Raw genomic sequence first — 23,395 nt, 5'->3', positions numbered from 1 at the left:
TCAGCATCTTAGCTGTAGAGGGCGGTGTCACTGGCCCTCATATGTGGGATCCGAACCGGGGCCCTCTGGCGTCCCAAGCCAGTTCTTAACCATCGTGCCACTCGGCCGGCCCTCGGCTTGGACTTTTACCTTTTCATCTGTCTAGGATTGAATCCTGGCCCCATCTTTTACAAAATATGTAATCTTGAAAAAGCTATTTAATTTATATTGATGTTAGTTTTCTTGTCTATAAAATAGTTATAACAATAAAATCTACCTCCTGGGTTACCAAGCAAATTCAATAAGCTGTTCTATATAGTTACTGCAGTGCTTGGCACACAACAAGTGCTCAAGAGATGTTAGCTTTAATTTTTATTGTGTTATTCTACACCTCAAATTCTTTCAGGGTGTCTTTATAGGTATATAGCTGATCTATGTTTATTAACTCAGCAACAATAGAATGTTTACTTCACTGTGAATCATGGTTTACTACCTATAGGTGACTGTTTTATAATTGAAAGTGGAAACAGGAAAGCCTTGCTCTCAGTAGTTTGCCCAAGTAACCAAACTTCACTTGATTGGGTGCATTTAAGGGGAGTGAGGTGAAGGAAGGAGTATTTGGGCGGTAAACCTCTATTTCCAAAGCCCATTTCTCAGCTTTCAACTGTGCAGGAAATCAGTGATTACACTTCTGATACTAATGACCTTTTAGTTCCTGACTCATCTCACATGATGCCGTAAGGAAACCATGGCTCTGGTAAATGGACATATAATTTGTTTCTTGGATTTGATAGTGTATGAGTTGGGATTCTCTGCGTACTTATCTCCCTAAATAGGACAATTCCTGATAGCAAATTATTTAGTCTATATTCCATGTGGAAACTTGGGAATGTTTAGATATTCAGCTGTTTTACAAGCCAGGCTATTCATGTTCAGATGTTTGCTGAACCCTCTGATTTGGTTCAGATAATGCACAATCTTAAGCAACTCTTGCAGAAGCTACTAAACAGCAAAGCAGTGAGTCACATGGCTTGGACAACCCTGTCTGAGGTTATTCAGTCATTCTTCAAACATTTGTACTGAGGACATACAAGTGCACGTGATACTAGGTCTTTTCTCTGGGGGCTCAAGGGCAAATAGTGCCTTTGTCAGAAAAATATGGTGGTTACAGCAGCAAACAACCATTCACCCATATATCCACCCACCTATTGATTCAATAAATAATAACAAAACATTTAAATCAACCAAGCACTGACCTAGGATTCAACCACAGGCGATTACAGATGCTCCTTGTCCTCTTAGCTCTGTTAGAACTCGTGGTAAACAAGTTTTACAATTAAAAACAAATTTATAGTACATTGTAATACATGCTGGATAGGGGAGCCACTTATAATACATTGTGATGCATGCAATGTAAATAAAGGGGCTAGAGCAACAAAAGTAAAATGCTCAATTCAGAAGTGATTTCTTTTCTTGTTTTTCCCTGAGACTATAAAAACGTGAAACCCTGAGCAGAACAGAGTTCCAATCAAAACAAGTCATAGGAGAGGGATTAACCTTTAGAAGTTTCTTTGATACATGAGTTTGTCCGATAGTTGTTAGCAGTGCAGATAGAAACAGCAATAGAAATATAGTTGATGTCCTAAGCAGAAGAAAGTGTGTGTATTAGGCATTGGACTTCTGGTAGTTACACAAAAAACCAAGAGTTCTTCATGTATGATGAGTGTATTAACACTGACAACAGGAAACAGAAAAACAAAAAAACCCCACAAAAAACCTTTCTGGATATAGACAACATGATGAAAGAGGATGCATATTTGGATCTGAACTCCGATAATGACACAAATTCTCTTCTAAGTGGTTCTGGCTGAGGGCTTCACCAATGTCCTAGAGAGAAGAGCATTTATACTTGCAGTTATTTACATCTTACTGAACGTATTTCTGCTTAAGATAACTAAGTTATATGTATTCAATTCATTTAATCATGGGTGGGGGGGTTCTATTTCCTTCAACATTATCTCATGTTCCTCATAAGATCCTGAGTTAAAAAAACTTTTCCTCTTATTGTTGGGAAGTACCTGAATCAGACAGAACCCACTGTCCAACCAACTCTACTGTCCTGGTACCCGAAGACTGTAGCCTAGTAAAAAGGCTTTGCTTGGTTTTGGTACAAGGCCCTGAACACTGAGGGTATCTGCAAAGTCAGGGGTTCCTGAGGCTATTTGTGCATAGGAAACCCCTGAGGAGTCTGACGAAATAAAGATAACTTGTCCCATCATGGGAGATTCTGATTTAGTAGTTGAGAATATACATGTACTCATATATACTGGGGGTGCCAAAAAAATGTATACACATGACTTGTTCATATTTTGTTATCAGTATATATTGAGTATCACAATTTTAATACAGTTTTTTCCTTTCTTAAAACGTGTATACGTTTTTTAGCACCCTCTGTATATACACATACACACACACATATATATATATTTATAACATATGTATTTTATATATATATATATATATTTTGTTTTTGATTATTTTTAAATTATTTTTTTTCACTTACAGTTGACATTTAATATCATTTTATATTAGTTTCAGGTGAACAGCCTAGTGGTTAGACATTTATATAATTTATGCAGTGATCCACCTGGTTAGTCTAGTATCCGCCTGATACATAGTTGTTGCAATGTTACTGGGGAATCTATTCTTAAAGAGGCTTCTCAGGTGATTCTGGTGTACCTAGTCTGCCATAGATTGCTGTTTTAGAATCATTGTACCAGCTCAGCTTTCTGAGTTTTCGTTTCTGTCCACGTTGAGGTAGGTTGCTCATATTAAAACTTCAAGAGACTTACATCAATGGTAACTTAAAATTCTTATACACTTCCTTTCTCCCACCCTCTTTTCTTTCCTCTCTTCCACATTTTTCATTGAATCCTAAAATTTGTAAGTACATTATGATTACTTTGTCTAAACCCTGCTTTAAGATAAAAGAGGATAAATAACTAAACCAGTGATAGAAACCCCTTACTGATTTAGCCCAATAAATTTTCCTGGAAGAGCCTCAGTGTCAGGTAACAACTGAAAGTAGGAATGCTTCACAGCACATAAAACATGGTTGAAAAACATGGAGGGCAGAGCAGTTGGCAATCTGCTGAAATCAACACATTGTCCAGCTGGCTTTTTCAGACCCCGCCCTTCTTCTGGTATGCTCTTTCCGTGTGTGACACCCCATCCCGGGACTCAGGGCTCAGCTTCTGTGACCTGGCAATCTTCTCACTGTGTCTCTTTGGTTTGGCAGTTTGGTGATGGCTTTCATTCTCCGCCCGGGGGCTTATCTGGGCCATACTCTGCCAAGTTGGATTTAGCTTATCACAACCCCATGGCTCTCTCCTGTCTTCCTTGTACCTTGGCTTCTTACCTAGGCAAATGGCCTTTTTGGAGTCACAGTACCCAACAAATGTATTGCCAGTGTGTGATCAACTTGATGGCCACCTAATGTCTTCCGTATGTTTGGTTGAGATCTCTTTTGTCATAATGTAACCATTATCTCCTTATCTGGTCTTCTAAGGACCAATGTCCCCATAGAATCTATTTTCTATTCCTTTAAATGTCTTTTTCATTCATCTCTTAACTCACTCTTTTTTTCTTAAATGAGTTAATAAGTATAAAGTACTTTGAACAGTACCTGATATAGAGTCAACACATATCAGTGTTATTTCCTTTACATCCTTTTAATAATACTGTGAACAGAGATGGGCATATTTCTCTAATAAGTAAGTTATTTTTCTACTAAGGATCAGAGTAATCTGGATAAGTCAGATGACTGTAATGTTCCTTTTATCCACTCCAGCAACACACTGTCTTCCACTTCCTTCCCTCATATCCCCTTAACCCTCAACCTCACACACCTAAATTCCTAATTTTGAATTTGTTTTCAGTGACAGTGACCACCATGTTCTTTTTCTCCTTTATTTGTCACTGATGGATACTTTTTCCTCTTCTTAAATTATGTATGTTTTGGCAGTAATTTAATTGCAATGAAAGGCATACCAATGTATTTTCCATTTTTCTTTTTCGCATTTTTTTGCATTTTAATTTTCTATAAAAATTGTCATTGGGCCATGATTTGTTTAGGATAAAAAGTTATGATCAAATAGACTCTTATATACACTTACATTGCCCAGAAGCATTGTTTGTAGAACAGCTGACATGTTTAGTTTCATTCTCCTTAGGTTTTTTTACAGACTGGGGTAAAAAACTTCCTCCCTAAGATTCATCACATAAATCAAGTGTGGTCAATAAGTTTGCCTTGACATAATTTTTGGGGTGTGATATGAAATATCCTACATTGGCAAGAGACCTTTCTCTTACTGTAAGACTTGGCTTAAATATAAAGACAGAGGATCTGTTGTAATTTTGGCCATAATCAAGGTAGGGACCCACAGTTGGTGGATTAACTGATAAAATCTGCTAAGGCTGGGAATTTAAAAAAGATATATCTATATCTATATCTATATCTATATCTATATCTATATCTATATCTATATCTATATCTATATCTATATCTATATCTATATCATCGATATAGATATCTATATACCTATAGCTATATCTATATCATAAACTTTCAGTTTAAAATTCATGGATTATCTTTTACTGTAAGGTCCAACTTTTCCTTGCTATGAGTTCATTGTTTGAAGTTTCATGTCCTCATTCTTATTGAAACCACCCTTGTCATGCATCATTTACAACATCTAATTTAAATTTCTTTAAAGTGTTACAAGATCTTAAAAACACTTGTAAAATAAATTGAGTGTAGTCTCTGTCTAGACTAGAGTTTTAATATATTTTTCTTCTGACCTTTTATAGTTGCAGTAACCACCCACAGCAATTTTTTTTCTCTATGGGTACACATGCGAATATTTTACTAGAAGAATGGATATCTAGAAATAGAATTCCTAGGACAAAGATGGTCACTATTAATTTTCATAAAACTGCCTTAATTATCCTCCAAAAGTCAGAAACGGTTTATGTTTATCAGTGGATGACCTGTCAATTACACACTCTCTCTCCACCTTTAGAGCAAGCAAAATCAAATCTTATATTTGTTTTAATTTGCATGCCTCAAAACACTGTTGCATTTCTCTAACATTAAGCATCATTTCTTAAGTTTATTGGACATTTCTTTTTCTATAAATTGCCTATTCATATAACTTACCCATTTTTTTTGTTGGGTTTTAAAAATCTTTTTCATATTGGTTGGCTAGAATTCTTTATTCTGGATCTTAATCTTCATTTTATTTTAATTGCTTGCCTTTCTATGTTATTTATGATTTTTTTGTGGTTAAGTAGGTTTTTAAATTTCAGTTGTACAAAACAATGTAATAGTTAGACATTTCACCCCTCACAAAGTGATAACCCCTCTCCCACAGCCTATTACCCCTCTGACATCATATATATCTATTACAATACCATTGACTCTATTCCCTATGCTGTACTCCATATCCCATGGAGATATATATATATATATATATATATAATATATATTAATATATATATTAAATTATAGTTGACATACAATATTATTCAGCTTCAGCTTCACGTGTACAGTGCAGTGGTCAAGCCTCTACACCGTCCACAAAGTGGGTCCCAAACAAGCCATGTGCCCACCTGACACCCTACAAAGTCTTTACAACATTATTTATTATATTCCCCGAACTGTCTTTCATATCCCTGTGGCAATATTGTAGTTACCTATTTATGCTGTCTAATCCCCTCCCCTTCTCCCTCATCCCCACCCCCTCCCATCTAGCAACCATCAGTTTTTTTCTCTATGTCTCTGAGACTATTTCTGTTTACTTTGCTTATTTATTCAGTTCTTTAGATTCCACATATAAGTGAGATCATATGATATGACTTATTTCATTTAGCATAATGTTCTCTAGGTCCATCCATATCATTGCAAATGGTAAGATTTCATTCTTCTTTATAGCGGAGTAATACTCCACTGTATAAATGTACCACAGTTTCTTAATCCAATTGTCTACCGATGGGCATTTCGGTTGTTTCCATGTCTTGGCTATTGTGAATGGCACTGCAATAAACAGGGGATCATATATTTTTTTGAATTAGCTAGACAGCAATTTTTACAGCAACTCACTTTTGAGTTTTTTGAGACATTCGACTAAAGTTTTACAGAAACAACCCTTTCTTTTTGCCTGTGTATCTCATCAGCTTCCATAATATTTAATATAATTACATAAGTCTAATAAGAAATACATGAGCATAAACATGTCTGGAATGAGAACAGGTGATTCTTTATAGCTCAGCTGATGGCCACAGAAATGCATGGGCTGCTGGAGGACAGCCTTTGAGCAGCAGTCAGTGGGTTTTAAAGAAGGACAGAGATTGTTAGGTGTAACCACATGTTTCAATTTGTGCCTATCGTCCTGTCTTAATTATTAAGAGCACCCTTTTCACTCTGTAAGAGGTCCTGGGTAATAAATTCTATGATCACCCTAGTATGGTTTACCCAGTTCGTCTAGTTCAGTGGAGGTAAACGTTGATTAAAAGAGTTTCTACTGAATTTGGTTAAGGCTTCATTGATAGGCACTTGACAGTGCCTATAAATCCTTGCCAAATAGCTGTTAGAATTGGAATTGTCAAGAAGCTAAAGCTCTTGATTAAGGCTGGGAATAGGGCCAGAACCATGGAGACTGCTGAGGGGCTGTGACTGAGGTCTTCCCAGGTAACACTGCTATAATGAGACCCTCTGGCTTCTGCTGGGTAGACTTGCTCATTCAGGCAGGTGGGTAGTAGATACAGGTCATGGTCCGGAACACCAAATTTGACTTTCATTGACATGGAAATCACATGCATATCATCTTCCTGTGGAGTGTGTGTGATTGTCGGGGTGTTTTAAGCATTGGTAAATGTGGTTCATTGAAAATGATGTTAAAATAAAACTCTCTGTCTTTACTTTCTGGTAGTGTTCCTGGGGCGAGGTCTCCCCAACTTCATCCATTCTTTCCATCTCTGCAGTCACCTTCCTGCACTCTTCCTTGCTCAGTTCCTTCATCTGGTTCAGAATCCCTGAGAGGATGCTGCACACCAGTGTGTCCTAGCTGTGGAGAACCAGCCCTGCTCCTCCCAGCTAAGTGATTTCAGGGGGCCACTGCCCCCCCCAACCCTCACCACTTCATTCTTCCCTCCTTTCACACGCACTCACCTGTTTTGCTTCATGACCCATGTTGGTTTCTGTACTGGAGGACAACTCCAAAGCTATAGTCCCTGGAATGGATTAAGCCTGCAGTTGGCTCTACACCCTGGCATCTGGACATCCGATCCTCAGCTATATCATCTTCTGTGTGGTCTGTAATTGAGTGCTGAGCTTTGGATGGGGGCAGGAGGGCCTATGTAGAAACATTCCTGGGGTCTGAAGACTGCTACTACATTAATGCTTGTAACACTTTGACTCAAAGTCAAATTAGCCAGTAACTGTTTGCTATATACCTAGGTACAGTGCTAGTTACTTTTATAAATACTATAACATTTAATCCTTACAACCCTTTGAGGTAATATTACACACACACACACACACACACACACACACACACACACACGCACATGCATGCATGCACATGCACACACACATTTAAAAAAAGAACAGATGAAGATATTAAAGCTCAGAATGTATAAAGAAACTTGCTCATGGTCTCATGGACAGCAAGTGTGGACTGGGATGTGAGCCTGATGCCTTCTACAGTGTCTCGTCCCCAGCAGACCTCAGTGTCCCTCTTCTGTAAAGGATTGTTCAGAGAGTTTTGCTGTTCACACACTGTAAGTAAAGAGATTAATGCTAGGGTTTTCAGACTTTCAGAAGCAGCATAAAACCTGTTACTTAAATGAAGCCTTGTGAGGAAGCTCAGAATATAAAATGGCTGAGTACAAAGCTGGTCTAAGCAGGTGGAGAGTGCGTGCAGTCCCTGACTCTCATCCCTACAGCCCCTCAAAGTCGGCTGAGGAGCACAGTTCAACCACACTGGATTACTGTAATCACACATATGCACCCATTTAATTCAAATGGCTCAGAAGGATCACCATCCTTGCCCTGTCAGCCAGCTCCGAGTTCTCTTCCTAGAAGCAATAAGGCTACTCTTCCATGCTCACCTGCTAAGTGGTTTCTTATCTGTGTATAAGCAAATGCACATCTATATCTTTTTTACTCTTTTGGATGAACAAATTGATGTAATTTGCTTTTGTGGTCGTATTCCCTTTCCTATCCATCCTTTGAATCCTAAAAACCAAAAACATTTTGTGAAGGTATTTTGACACATAGTGGCTTTTCAGTGTGGTGACCACCCAGTCCAGTTTGCCTAGGACTGAAGAATTTCCTGGGACACCGGACTTTCATTGCTAAATGGCAACAGTCCCAGGCAAACCAGGACAGTTGGCCACGAAGACACAAAGTCACAGGAATTGACCCACTCTTTAGGGCACCAAAAACTATCACTTTCATGACCTGGGCCAGTTGACTCCTGGTCCCTGTGATCAGGTGAACTGCAGGGAGTGTAAGGAGTCTAGGTAACACTGCTCCTTTATTCCTGGTCCTGAACTTGACCTGGAAATCAATGACAAGGGTGGCCATTTCAGGGAGGTTAAAAAGCAATGCCTTTTTGTTTTCAAAGCGTAGTCAGAATATGGGCATTATGTCTTTTTTCGAGCTATTTTTTTTCAGGTAAATTAATAAATAAAGCTATTTTTAAGGTTACTTAACAGATAAGTGTTTTTTTTTGTTTTGTTTTTGTTTTTAGTTTTCTATGTATTTCACTGATCCTTTATCACTTTTCTATAAATAAGAGTTGGCAAACAAAAACAAGACAAAAACAAAACAAAACAAAACAAAAATAAAACATGCCTTTTATTAGTTGCAAAATGCAGTAAGCTATATTACCTGGCAATATGATTAAATGGGGAGAAAAGGCTTTGGAGTTGTTTATGGGCTGGAAAGCATTGGAACGTTCCCTTAAACTCTCAGAGCCCCAGCTTCTTCATTGCCTCAGTGGAGATAATTGTATCTATCTAACAGGATTAGCATGAAATGTCAAAGTGCTTGATAAATGTTATTGTGTTTTCTTCCCTGACATGATCGAGGCTCTGCTTAATAAAATATTTTCATTAGTAGAAAGTTATTAATATGTAAAGAATAAAGTATGTTTACCATTGAAAATGTTCTAAACAGGCATACAGGCCTGAGGGGTGTTGGAAATATTCTTTTTTTTTTTAAATATTTTTTATTGGGGTATTGGGGGAGGGAACAGCGTTGGGGAATTGGGGAAGGGGAACAGACAAGTTGCTGTCCTTTTGTTCTTCAGTCTAGTTGTGGAGGATGTTGCTTCACTGGCCCATGTTGGTATGGTCATTGTGCTCTTCCTGTGTGAGGCAATCAGTCGCCGGTCATTGGTTGGCTGCTCAAAGTGGCTCCCGGCAGCTCACACTGGCTGCTGGCCGCTCATGTTGTCTGCCAGCCACTCACGGTAGCTCACGGCAGCCCACTGCAGCCCCACTGCAGTCTACGCCGTTGCCAGTGACTCACAGCAGCCCAGCTCCAGGTCGAGCTGTTGTTCAGCATCTTAGCTGTAGAGGGCTAGCGTCACTGGCCCTCAATGTGGGATCCATTGCTGCTCAGAGCTGGCGTCCCAAGCGAGCTCTTAACCAGCTGAGCCACTCGGCTGGCCCGGAAATATTCTATATTTTGATCTGGAGAGCAGTAATATGGGGCTTATATATGTAAATATTCACCAAGCTGTATATTTAACATTTATGTATTTTACTGTATGTAATATTTGTTAGCATGTTTTAGTAATTATAATACTTAGTTAGCCTGATATTATCATTCATACTAAAGTTGACCCTTGAACAACGTAGGGATTAGGGACACCAACCCCTTGCACAGTGGAAAATCCATATATAACTTTTGACTCCCCCCAAATTTAATTAATAACAGCCTACTATTGATTGGAAGCCTTACTGATAATATAGACAGTTGTTTAGCACATATTTGGTGTGTTATATGTATTATATACTGTATTCTTACAATAAAGTAAGCTAGAGAAAAGAAAATATTCAATTCATAAGGGAGAGAAAATACATTACAGTACTGTATGTAATTATTTTAAAAAATCCACATATAATGGGACTTTGAAGTTCAAACCCATGTTGTTGAAGGGTCAACTGGACATTATTTACATACACATATTTTACATTTATAGAGTGATGGATGCTGCTGTATTGTATGTGGAAATGGGGAGAAGAGATGCTTATTCAAGGTCTAAATCAGTTGCATTTTGTATATTTTGTGGAATGTACGGTAAAATATTGCTTTTTTCCCTCTTGCTATTTGGCTTCCCAGGAAGCTTCAGCTAACCAAACTTTTGCGGTAATTCAGTTATTATCAATATTTGAATTTGGGGAAGGCAGCCAAAGTCTCTTCTACTCCATGGAGCAATGGCTTATAAACAATTTTGGAAAATGGATTTGGAAAAAGTCTTTGGGCACTGGACCTACACAGCCCTCACTCATCGACCCCTGCTGACAACAATTATCACAAAGCAGTTGGCTTAAAAAAAAGAAAAACACTGGTGTATTGAAACTCATTTTTATATTGTATTTATTATAATGTCTCTTTCTCTTTGTGGCATCCTGTGCTTAAGGAAATCATGTGATCAAGTGTTTCCAGAAATGGCTTGGATCACTTCTTTTTGGAAACCCTTCCCACGCGTTTATATTTTGGTATCTCTCCACTATTTCCCACTCAGGCAGACTGACCACAGGGACCCTGGGAGACTCTTGGGCTCTGGAATGTGCCAGCCTCCTATTTTCACATGCCAGGGACGCACGTGGGATCATTTAGAGAAGAAAGGGGGGAGTCATGATATGGAGAAGAAGCTAAATATAACGTTTGGCTCAACTGAGGGAAAATGTAACCACCACCACCACCACCACCCACACTACCACCACTACTTCGTATCATGGGGGAAGGGGAGATTCAAGGGCGCTGCCTGGGATCATCTCATGAGCTAGTGTTCAATTTCCTGGTTCGTGGTGACAGGTGATCTCAGAATGGTAGCTGTACAGTGAACCCAGAGAGCAGCCAGTCTATATTGGAACAGAATCGTGGAATCTCTGGGGATGCAAAGGTGTCTCTAAGAAAATATGAAACTGAGAGATGTGTTTCACCCTATTAAAAAGAGGTTTTCCTACTGGTAGAGAGTTTGCAGATGAATTAGTGATTACTGAAAAACTAAGCAAGGGGGGAAAAGATTACTAATTCTAAGAACAACAAGAGCATTTACAAGAAAAGTTATGTGGAAACTGGGTGATGCAACTTTACATAAATATTACATAGTCATAATAATGTAACACTGAATATTGATTTAACCTAAAAAATTATATTTGGGAAGATAAGTGGAAGAATAAGAGTTGTGTGCTGTGTGTGTGTGTGTGTGTGTGTGTGTGTGTGTGTTGAATTATATGAAAGATAATTGTCATTTTTAATACTATAGAGTCAGTAGATAATATCTGAATTGAAGAATGAAGAACTAGCAGTATAAGCACACTATTGAGAAATATGGAGGTAAGAAAGAGCTATAAGAATTCAAAGTAATTGCCCTCCGGAAATAGAAAATGAGAATGTAATTTTGATAATTGAAATTAAGTTAAAAGTTAACAAAAATTTTTCTTAAGTAATTCCAGCTAATTCAGCCACTAAAAGTAAAGCCTTTCTTTAAGAAATCAGGGTAAGCAGAGAAGTAAGGTAACCAACAGGCAAGAATTTTCATTGAGAGTGGAAAATAGAGCCTAGAGTTCTTATACAGTTAATTAAAGCTGTTGGTGTACAGGCATCTCAAAATCGACTCCGGTAAGAGTAAGGGCTGGAAAGTGACTTTTGCAACATGTTACTTTTCTTCCCGAGAATGTTCAAGATTTGAATCTGCAAAAATGTACCTCACTAGATCCTGAGAGCTTGAGAATATGGTCAGAGTGCAAAATAGTGGCCAAAACATTTACTCTGTGGCTTTGGTCCCACCAGCTGCTTCCATGGAACTGTAGCCACTTTATACCTTTCCCACCCCCTATCTGTAGTGGATTATAACTTCGCTCACATAATTTCCTGAATTCCATATTTTTGCAGGGCCCATCCCTGATCCCCGAATGTGCCGGAGTTTCTTTGGGCAGTGCCCAATTCACTCTTAAAAAAAAAAATTTATTGTGGATCGTTTGTTACACATTGCTTTCATGCTACAATGGCATAGTTGACTATTTTAAGGAGAGCACAGCTCAAAGTGGCCCATGTGGGGATGGAACCGGTAATCTTGGTGTTAGTAGCACGATGCTCTAACCCAACTGAGCTAACCAGTCACCCCCTGCCCAGTCATTCTTGCTCCCTTCTATGAGCTGCTCCTGTCACAGGGCTAACAGCATGGGAACTTTATTTCCAGAATTTCTTGCCAATAGTGTTCCCAGTTCTATTCTGTCAATAGGAGGCACTTGTGAGAGAGATCTGGGGGCAGAAGTGGTATATATTGTTTCACCAGCAGTTGAAAGGTGGGTGGTGGTAGGTAGATGTAAAGACTTCACTAGATGTAAGAGTTTGCAGCGACCACTACGTAATACTCGGACTCATGTGTTGCAGTGTCTTAGGCAGCTGTAATCACTGGTGATTGTTACCTGGATTCCAGCAGCTTCTTATTCCCTGAAAGCAGCAGCAAACTTGAGAGCTAGTGATGTTTCCATATAAACCTTGGATTCACAAAGACCTGATTTGAATCCCGACTCTTCCTTTTTTTTTTTTTTTTTAAAGATTTTTATTGGGAAATTGAGGGGATGGGAACAGTGCTGGGGAATTGGGGAAAGGGGAACAGACAAGTTGCTGTCGTTTTGTTCTTCAGTCTAGTTGTGGAGGACGTTGCTTCACTGGCCCAAGTTGGCACCATCATTGCGCTCTTCTCTGGCGAGGCAGATCAGTCGCCGGCTTCTGGACGGCCGCTCACTGCGGCTGCTGGCCGCTCACGCTGGCTGCTGGCCACACACGGTAGCCCATGGCAATCCACTGCCACAGGGACTGCAGCCCACGCCGTCGCCAGCGACTCATGGCAGCCCAGCTCCAGGTTGAGCTGTTGTTCAGCATCTTAGCTGTGGAGGGCAGTGTCACTGGCCCTCATATGTGGGATCCGAACCGGGGCCCTCTGGCATCCCAAGCGAGTTCTTAACCATCGCGCCACTCGGCCGGCCCCGGACTCTTCCTTTTTAAACTGTAACCCAGAGCTAGGTTTTCTATTCTTGACTTAATTTTTTTGAACTGTACAATAAGGATCACATCACTTATCTCATAGGCTATGCGGAATAAATGTAATACATACAAAATGTTTAGCAGAAGATCTGTCAACCAGAGTAAGAGCTCAATAAATGGTAGCTATGGCTATTATTATTCTCATCTTCTGTTTGCCACCTGCCACTGTTGTTATTTATGTTACAGCTGCTGGGCAATCACTAGGTAAGAAACCCATAGGCAGGGTTTCGGGATTGAGTAGCTGGGATAGCTCGCCCGCTCCTTCCACAGGCTTCTTTTACAGCCAGAATGCTCACATTTTCCTTTCTCCCAGCCTCTGAGCAGAAGCCTGTGCTTACCAGATACCTACCCAGACCTGCCTGTGTGTAGGAAACCTGGACTTTTCAAGTTGGCTGGGACCTTGGTACATGCGTTTTGCTGCTTTGCCAGCTTGCTTCTTTCAGTAACCCAGGGAGTGTAGTAGCTCCTACCTTTTTCTCCCTGTGAGGACCTGACATTTGATTGACATCCTTGGCTCTTCTTTCTCTTGGAGACGAACTACTGCCTCCTATTCTCCTGAGGCCTCCATGCTTGAGACATTCATTTTTGCACCTTTGGGGGCTTTCATAATAAATCTCATTGCAAGTGGGAACCCTTTCTAGGCAAAGTTACAGAATTCCTAATTTGGAGACAGTCTTTCCTATCTCTCCTCTTATATGTGAAACACCAGATGTTCCAGCTGATGAACACTATAAGGATTAAACTGTCCCCTTGCACTATACAGCACATGATCAAGCACTTTAAAATGTATAATTAATTAAAGTGTTTACTGAAACTGGCAAACAGGCAAAATAAATGCAAATGAAGTAGGCAATCTATAGAAATAGGCTGAGAACAGCCATCTTTGCATGGGCTGACTTATAAGATACCCTGAAGTCTAAGAAACAGAGGCCCTTGAGAACTGGGGAGGTGGCCAGTCCAGACATAAAGGTCACACACGTAGCATGCAGTTTCTCCTCTTTTGCTTAAACTACAGATTCCTAGAAGCATCTTCTGCCTTCTCTCTGTCTTCAAGAAACGTGGGAGAGAGGGAAAGAAAAAAGTGTATCAATTTATAGAGTTAAGTTTGTCATATTATGATCTATTCCATTTCCCCCATATTTCTTCTCTCTGAGGCCTATGTTTCCAAAGGGCTCACACGAGACAGGACCTAGGGGAAGACAAGATGCAGTGAGAGGAAACAGCCTGGTACAAGCCTCTTCCCTGTCCTTCCCCCGAGACCCTGCAACTGGGATGATGACCTGTGTGCTGATAATAGGCTGGATCTGCTTTCTCTCCTAGTGACCTATACCTGAAAACAAATAAAAACAAACATCTTCATGAAGACTTATTTTTTTCTTTTGAATGACAAATATAAAATATCTGTTCCTTTAAAAGGCAGGATTTGGGCATAAAACATAAATGAAAACCTCAAATAATCAGACATGTACCTCTTTTCCCCATTGTGTGAAAGCTATGGAAAGAGAGGGACGGGGTAAAGAGAAAGTTAAGTGTCGGGTTTTCTATTCAGTGGTCATTGTATAATCTCTTTGACAGAAGACTAGGATGAGGCAGGAATGCCATCATTTTGTTAGGGACAGGAGTCGGGAGGTGGGCAAGCTATCATCTGTGGGCCAAATCCAGCCCGCCACCTGTTTTTGTAGATAAAGTTTTATTGGAACCCAGCGAATTCCATTTGTTTCCATATTGTCTATGGCTGCTTTTGTGCAACAATGGCAATGCTGAGTAATTGTGACAGAGATCATTTGGCCCACAAAGTAGAACATATTTACTATCTGGCCCTTCACAGAAAAAGTTTTCCAATCTCTGGTCCAGGATGAAGTGTTGTTGTCGTAGCTAGATTAATCCACATTAGCCGGTGAATGAGTGGGGCAGACTGAGTAAAATTAAGCCAAGAGCTAAATTTGACTCTTGAAGTGCTTTACAATCCTTTGTAGTAACTGAAAACTATGAATCGCTCACAACTGTCATGTTGTTGGTTTCGTGTGCATAAAATCTTTCAGTCATTCAATCATTCATGGTGGTTTAAGCAATTTGCATTCACATCACCCTATATTGGTTTGATGAAGAGTGGGCTTCCAGTATTTGCTGAATTGAACAGATTGCCTTTGCTGTCACCTAAATGCCATGCAAATGAATCTGAAAATTGAACTCCTTTTTCCTTCCAGGATGAGATGGAATTATTTTAAGAAGTCTTGTTGGATAAAGAACTTTAAAGATTTGTGAGAAAGATAGATACTAGGATATAAGATTATTTATAATTATGCAAATTTACATTATAAACTAAAAATATTAGTTTAAAAAAGCATCTTGATGCCCATGCCTCTCCAGTTCTTCCTTTAAGGACAGGCCTTATAGAGTAGTGAAGAAGATAAAAGTTCTCATGCCAGACACACCTGAGTTTGAATTCTGGCTCTACCATTCCTAGCTGTGTGGTCTTGGGCAAGTTACTTAACACCTCTGTGTCTCAGTGTCATAACTTTTAAGATGAGAATGATAATAGCACCTACCTTGTGGGGTCGTTATGAGGATTAATTGATACACAGCAGACAAAGACTTAGTACTGTGATGGTGGCTAGTAAGCTGTTATGTATTTCTATTCCCCTCTCAGGAAATCCAACCAGCTCTACCAGACTTTTCATTTCCTGTACTTGTTTCTCCAAATCCCCTCTTAACTTGTCTGAGATGTCAAAGACATGGGCTAGTTGGCTGCCATATGAAAACCCTTCTCTGATGAGGGGAAGATGTGATCGCTACGGAAACGAGTGCCTGGGTGGCAGAGAGCACCCTGCAATTATTTGAGCTAGCTGCTCATATCCTGGCAGCACCATCTTTTCTGGGAGAGAATTATGTGAGTCAGAGAGGGCATGGGACCATCTCCATGTTACAGAGCCATGACCAATCACAAGAATGGGTCTCTGTCTTTGTTCAGTACAAGTTTTTACCTGCTTTAGTGTTCTGACTCGGGTCTGTCTTTAGTTCTTTTGTTTGGAAAAACCTCTGATGAGAGGAGTTATTAAGCCGCTCTCTTCATCGGCAAGAGGTTTATTCCATGAGATTTGGGATATTTGGCTGTAATTGTCCGTGTGTGAGGCAGTGCCCACTTGTACTTTTGCATCCGTGCTGCAGTCATTTTCAGTTCTTCCTTGGGTTACCTTTCATCACCTCCTTTCACTAAAAGACGGATATTACCATTCAAAAGAGCTCAGCCAGGTGCTGGTGAATCTGAATCATTGCTTTTGAAGGAGAAAGCTCCCCTGACCCACTTGTGGTTGATAGTGAATTCACCATCCGTCCATCCTCCAATCCATCTGTTTGCTGTGATCTGGTGAAATATTGGATTTCACTACTGGTTCGACCTAAAATTCCTGTTAGCTGTCCTCATCTCCTCTTTCAAACTCTTTTTTTTTCCCTTTTATGTTAAAGGGGAATAATAACATTCATCTAATTATCTTTGTCTCTCTGGTCTCATTTCTCACCATCACCTGCCCTCCCCCAGTTGCCTTCATAGCGTATATGCATATTTGGATAAATGGAAGTACTTGGCAGTCCTGTGATCATTGCAGGGTTGCTGTGATGTTTCTATCAGGTTCCATATGCAAAAACACTTATTACCATGTCTGGCATAAGTGTTTCTTGGATCTCTATATCTGAATTCCAAGCTATGTGTCACGAACACAGAGTTGTGTTTTCGACTTGTGATAGAGTCCCAGCTCTGTCATTTAATAGCTGTGACACTTTGAGCACAGTAACATGATGAAAAACTGCCCTACATTGTTAGAGAGATAAAATAGAATGTATGAAAAGTGCTTTCTAAACTGTAAAGGATGATACAAATATATAACGCTTGGTAGACAGTTGCAGCAATTGTAGCAGCTTTCAGTTGGAACTGATAATAAAAAGTTAGGTTTAATGATATTTTTTCCTTTAGTTCAGTTTGGCTCAATGGCCCCAGGACATTCATCTAAATATTAATGAAATAGAAGAGACAAGGACTGGCCCAGTGGCTCAATTGGTTAAGAGCTTGCTCAAGAATTTGAGCTCTGAGCAACAGCGGTTCAATTCCCAGTCCGACCTGAGTAGCCGCTGAGCTGCCAACAGGTGGCAGGATGGCTCAGCTTAAAAAAAAAAAAAGTATGAAGTAGAAGAGATCTTGACCTTGCTTTACACATGCACACATACCCTATCACATCCATCAAATATACTAAGTGCTTTCAGACAAGCTGGAGAGAAGTGGGTGTGGCATCCACATCAGGTGAGAGATGGCCCGGTGGCCCCATTGGTGCCCTGGGGCCAAGAGCTAGTAGTGAGAAGCCCAAGGGGAGACAGGAAGCACCTTTCCTGGCTGGTCCTGCCTGTTGCTTCAATTTAAAAGGGGTTAATTACTCAGATTACCCAGATGTTCTCCAATTCTCTGATTTACTTTGCAGTAGGAGGGAGACCTGAGTAGGTGAAAGGTCTGCTCTTCCTCCTCCTCCTCCTCCTCCTCCTCCTCATCATCATCATCATCTTCTATTTCTTTTCCTCCATTAATCCAGGGAAATTGGAGGGAGAGAATAGAAAGCAGCATGAGTTAACTGTAAGACATGCTTGCTTTCCCTATGCATAGATAAGACAACTCCAATGCCAGGAATGATAGAGAAAGCAAATGAATCACTATTGTCATCATCATCATCATCATCATCATCATCTCATGCGGTACCTTTATTTGTCCTCATTTCCTAGCCTATGGCTTGGAGGCCCAGGACTTAGAGAGAGAGAGAGAGAGAGAGAGAGAGAGAGAGAAGGAACAAAAACAGAATCTGTAATAGAGAATGTATGCTAAGAAGGGTACATGTCCAAGCAGGCTAGATGTCTTAGAAGTAAGAATCTCTGAAAGAAAGGTACCTGATGGTTTAGGCAAGGCTGAGCCTCATGTGGGGCCAGGTGAAACAGCTGAATGTCATGGTTTAATACAAGAAATTGGGTAAAAAAATATCACTCTGGACATCAGTTTCAAAGATGCAGTAGCTGCAGGGGGAAAGCATATACTATGTTTTAGACATTGGGAAGGGTGATTTACAAATGTAATTTTATTTAATTCCCATAGAAATATTATGAGAAAAGTTGCAAATAAATAAACATAAATTCAGTGAAGACGAAAGCTATTATCTTAAATGGAGAGGATTGGTTTGATTCCAAAATCCATGTTCCTTCTTTAGTTTCATATATATAAAGTCAAGCTAAAGTATGTCACCTGTGGGTAGGACTTTTGTCCTTCTATAGGACTTCTCCATTGCTGCTGCTTCCACCGTGGTGAGAATTTTGTTATTCTTACCCAAAAGTACGGTGACGGCAAATAGTCCTGTTTACTGATATTCTGGTTCTTCTCTCGCCACATAGGTTAGTTGTGCTCCACTCCTTGAAGATAGCCAGGGCCATGTGAAGTATGGGTGAAAGTGACCGTGTCACTTCTAGTAGAAGACAGTAACAGCCAATGAGGGATTCATCATGTTTTCTTCTACTTGCCACAGCCACCAGTTAACCCTCCAGTTGGTAAAATGTCTGAGGCTAGTGAGAAAAAATGGAGCAGAATCCCTGTTCATTTAGTGGAAGAAATAAAACTTAATTGTTAAAAGCCTGTAAGATTTTTGGGATTGTTTGTTAACTGCAGCATAACCTAACCTGTCCTGACTGATATAATGAAAATGATGATTTTCCTATCAATCATGATTTCAAAAGAGGTGTTCTTATGGGACAGAAAAAAAATGGAGAAATCGATGGATTGGAGTGAGAAGAAATGTAAACTCAACAAGTCATCTCTTTTGTTTGTTAGTGTTCAAAACCAGTAAACAAGGTCGATTAAGTTTTAAATTATGCACACGTTTTAGGTGGTGTATGGTTTCTGAAGAGTGGGAGAGAATAAGTATTAGTTTGCTAGGGCAGCCATAACAAAGCACCACAGCCTGGGAGGCATAAACAACAGAAATCTCCTTTTCACAGTCCTGGAGACTAGAAGTTCAACATCAGGGTATCATCAGATGGCTGTCTTCACATCATCTTCCCTCTGTATGTGTCTATGTCTTAATCTCCTTTTCTTATAAGGACACCAGTCATATCAGATTAGAGCCCATCCTAATGACCTCATTTAACCATAATTGCTTTTTAAAAGACCCTATCTCCAAGTACAGCTACATTTTGAGGTACTGGGAGTAAGGACTTCAACATATGAATTTAGGGGGGAAGCAATTCATCCCTTACCTGTTACATAATATATGCGTATATTCAAAAATGATTTTTACCCCAGTCAAGATGTTTCCTATGTTTTATGCTCGGCCAAGAATGAATCCAAGGCTCTGGCAACCTGCCCTAAACAGATTCTGTCACAGGGCAACTGCAGTGTTTCAACCTTCATTGATCTCTTAACCCCACACCCAAATGATTCAAGATGAGAAAGAGCTGAAGGAACTGTGGGGAGGGCACTCCTAGTCCCATTTTAATAGCTAAGGAAACTGGAGCTCAACGATGTTAAGTGACATATCCTAGGTCACACAGGATATGTCAGAACTGAGAATTATGTTTATGAATTATGAGCACCTGCAATTGTCTTTCCATTAGGTCGAGCTACTGCTGTTTACAAAAATGGAGTTTGGGTTTTGAATGAATGAGAGTGTACGAGTTCTCATAGCAGATTTGCAGAATGGGACAAGAAGAGAAACAAGATCATTCCAGGTGAGTGGAACGACACAAGCAAATGTGGGGCTTCTAATTTTTAGCCACCGTTTATTCACTCTCTGTCAGTACAATGGCATATATGAGTATTACTATTCATGTTGAGGTTGGATTGTCAGTGCCTCTTGAGATAATCCAGGAAACAATGAGGCATCTTGGATGTGTCATCAATTTATTTACTGGCTCATTGGGGATGCCATAATGGTTATTCACCAGCTATTTTCTATTTACAAAATGGTTTGCCATAAGTTTGACTTGATTTTAGTCACCGCAAGTTACCCAACTCACCAAGGAAACATTTCAAGATAAAAAGACATTAAATAAATGAGCCCAGAGTAGCTAAGGGCAAGAGCTAGGATAAAGAATTAGAAACTTCAGAGACCTCCTCTGTTTTGCCCCTGGGGCCGGCTTCTTCTACAAACAGGCTTCTGGGAAACAGAGTGATGAGGATATTCCATGAAGAGCTCAGCATTTTCTACAACTATTTATCGAAAATGCAAGTCATCACATTAGAAGAAAGGCATACCAGGGAAGCAGAGAGGCCCACACTCCAGGCCAGGGTTTTAGAGCAAGGGTCCTGGGCTGGGTTCTGTGGAACACACTCGTATTGACGACCATGAAAGGATTCAGCATCTTGAATGAGACAGCTGCTTGTACAGAGGCGTTCTTTTTTTTTTTTTTATGAGCTGACAAGTTAGCCAGGAACAAAGCATGTTTGTAGGAAGTAAATGGTTGCCAGTTCTAATCTGAGCTTTTCATTCAGTTGTAACTGGAGACAATGGAGTTTTTAATGTTACGCGTGAAGTTCCTCGTTTTAGATTTTTGGTCAGAATGAGGCCAGGATTTGGTTTGGCTTAGGTGCTCTGTTTTCAAAATGTCACTGAAATCAATGAAGACAAAAGCAATGCTGGTTGTTTTCATTTCCTGCTGATCATAACATTTCCAGGGTCTGGACAAGCAAAGCTGCCTCCATGGAGGATGTTTGCTTCTTGCTCCAAGACTGAGCCTAAAGAGGGGAGACTAACAGTTGACATGTTATGATGTGAAAGTATTTTAAAGTCTGCACTGAGATGAGAATTAAACTGAGATCTGGGGGGTGGCGGGCCCATGGGGGTCTTAGGAGTTGGAGAAAATTGCTTTGAGTCACACTGATGAGAATGAAGAATTGCTTCTGATCTAGCTTCTTGGGGAGAGATGTTTCTAAGAAAAATTTCCAGATAAATGAAGATAATTTCTTTGAAGAATACTTTTAAAAAGTGCTGTTGTTCAGTTGATTTAAAAATGTATTAGATACTTCCTTGCCTTAGCAATAGGTAAGTAACATGTCCGGTTCTTGGTGATGTGGGGTAATCAGTGCCTCTATTGGCCCTACTGCTGTGATTGATACCTGTGGGCTCCTGAGCTATCTGTCCCTACACCAGCTCACTGGGGGAACCTACAGGTTGGCTAGATGATGGTTGGGTGCCCTTGGGGATTTGTATTTGTATTATAGACCATGAATGGAATTTTTTCATTAGAATCTTACACATCAAGGCAATATCTGCGAATATTCAAATCCTGCTGTGGAAGAATGATAACTACATTTACTAAGCCAACTAAGTTAGCATTTCAACAGTCGACCAGGCTGGTTTCACCAGCAGTACTTACTTTCTCCTTAGAAAAATTGATCTTGGACCTCAGAGTCTCCTGTTGCCTGATGCTTTTCACTGTTTGTCTCTTCACATACATGTAGCAGGGGACTTAAAAACTACTTCTATATTTGGAGACTGTCTGGTGATTGTATTATAACTCAATCCAAGACAACTCGAGCTCTAAGAACTAGAACCTCTGCGTTTCAGATCATACTCACTGATGATCATTCCTGTTTGAAACTGTATTCACACTTTATGTAGACTCCTTTGGGATTTCACCTTCCAAGGATGAATCTTCCACCTTTTTTAGGGCTTTTCCCCTAGCTTCCTGAACATATAGGCAATAACGTTAGTGGCTGAGTCATTCTCTAATTATGCTAAGATCCCATCTGCATTGAACACAGTCAACCTGTGATCTACTTGCTTTATCACTTTAATAAATGGACTGGATATTTATTTTCACCTGCAGTTTGGCATGGGACAAGATTGGTTTTATGGTTGAATGTCACTAGGAAAACTCTCTTCCCCAGGAAAAGAACCTGAATTCATGGTCTTTCCAGCTATCCTACTTTGAAATAATCTTCTCTTGACCCCACGACAACTAATCAAAAACAGTATCAATACTTTTGACTTATTTCAAACTATTGCTTTCCCAACAGTTAATTCTTTTGGCAGATTATGATATCTGTTTTATGTTATCTTCTGATTCTTGTCCATTTGTTGAGTATTTGAATTTCATGGATAAGGAATCCCTCCCTGAATGAGAAAGAAAATATTCTTCATGATTTTAATTGATTTTATTTATTTGTTTGCTACAGCTCTGTTAAATCAAAGGGCTTTGTTTAATCTAAGGGTATAGTAGGCTGAATAATGGCCCCCAAAGATATCAGGCCCCAATCCTTGGAACATATAAATGCTACCTTATATGGAAAAAGCATCTTTCAGATGTGAATTAGTTAAGGGTCTTGAGATGGGGAGATTACCCTGGGTTGTCTGGGTGGGCCTTAAGTGCAATCACAAGTGTCTCTATCCAAGAGAAGCAGAGGGAAATTTGACACAAATAGAAGAGGAGAAGGTAATGTGACCATAGCGGCTGAGACTGGATGATGTGGCCACAAACTAAGGAATGCTGGCAGCCACCGGAAACTGGAAAAGGCAAGAAACACATTTTCCCCTAGAGCTTGTACAGGGAGCGTAGCCCTGATGACACCTTCATTTCGGCCCAGTGATATTAATTTCAGATTTCTGGCCTCTAGAACTCGGAAATAATACATTCCTGTTGTTTTAAGTCACCAAGTTTGAGGCAATTTGTTACAGAGTTCATAGGAAACTAATGCAAAGGATAAATGAACTACTCTGAAATTCAGTTTGGAAAATAATCAGTCATCTGCAATACATTTTTAAAATATACTGAGTTCTGTGTTAGACCACAGGGAAGGCAGAGGAGAAATAAAGAATGTGGTTCTTTTCCTCAAGAGCTTTATGGCTTAGCTGGGGAGATAATATGGCGTCCACGAGACAAGGGCAGGTGATACAGGGCAGTCTGTCATTAAATGCTGCATTACTTTTACAGGCTCATAAGAACTGATGAGGTTCAGAGAAGAGGTTGATAAATCAATCAGTAACGTACAGGGAAGGTGTACTGGAAGAGGGATGGGGAGAATGGACAGGCAGAGAGCAGGAA

The 23,395-nt window shown here is 39.9% G+C and overlaps 1 long non-coding RNA gene across 1 annotated transcript in view; it reads left to right on the top strand.

The window, feature by feature from the left end:
• The window catches only part of LOC109388490 (uncharacterized), a 249,315-nt gene that overhangs the window by 12,651 nt on the left and 213,269 nt on the right, over positions 1-23,395 (top strand). Inside the window, exon 2 of the long non-coding RNA XR_002125222.1 lies at positions 19,967-20,080. This is a non-coding gene — a long non-coding RNA (uncharacterized LOC109388490). The remainder of the gene's footprint in view (positions 1-19,966; positions 20,081-23,395) is intronic.

Source organism: Hipposideros armiger, unplaced genomic scaffold, assembly GCF_001890085.2.
Source record: "Hipposideros armiger isolate ML-2016 unplaced genomic scaffold, ASM189008v1 scaffold_199, whole genome shotgun sequence".
Classification (NCBI taxonomy): domain Eukaryota; kingdom Metazoa; phylum Chordata; class Mammalia; order Chiroptera; family Hipposideridae; genus Hipposideros; species Hipposideros armiger.
Note: the sequence above shows the minus strand (reverse complement) of the source record. Positions and strands in the feature narration are given on the sequence as shown.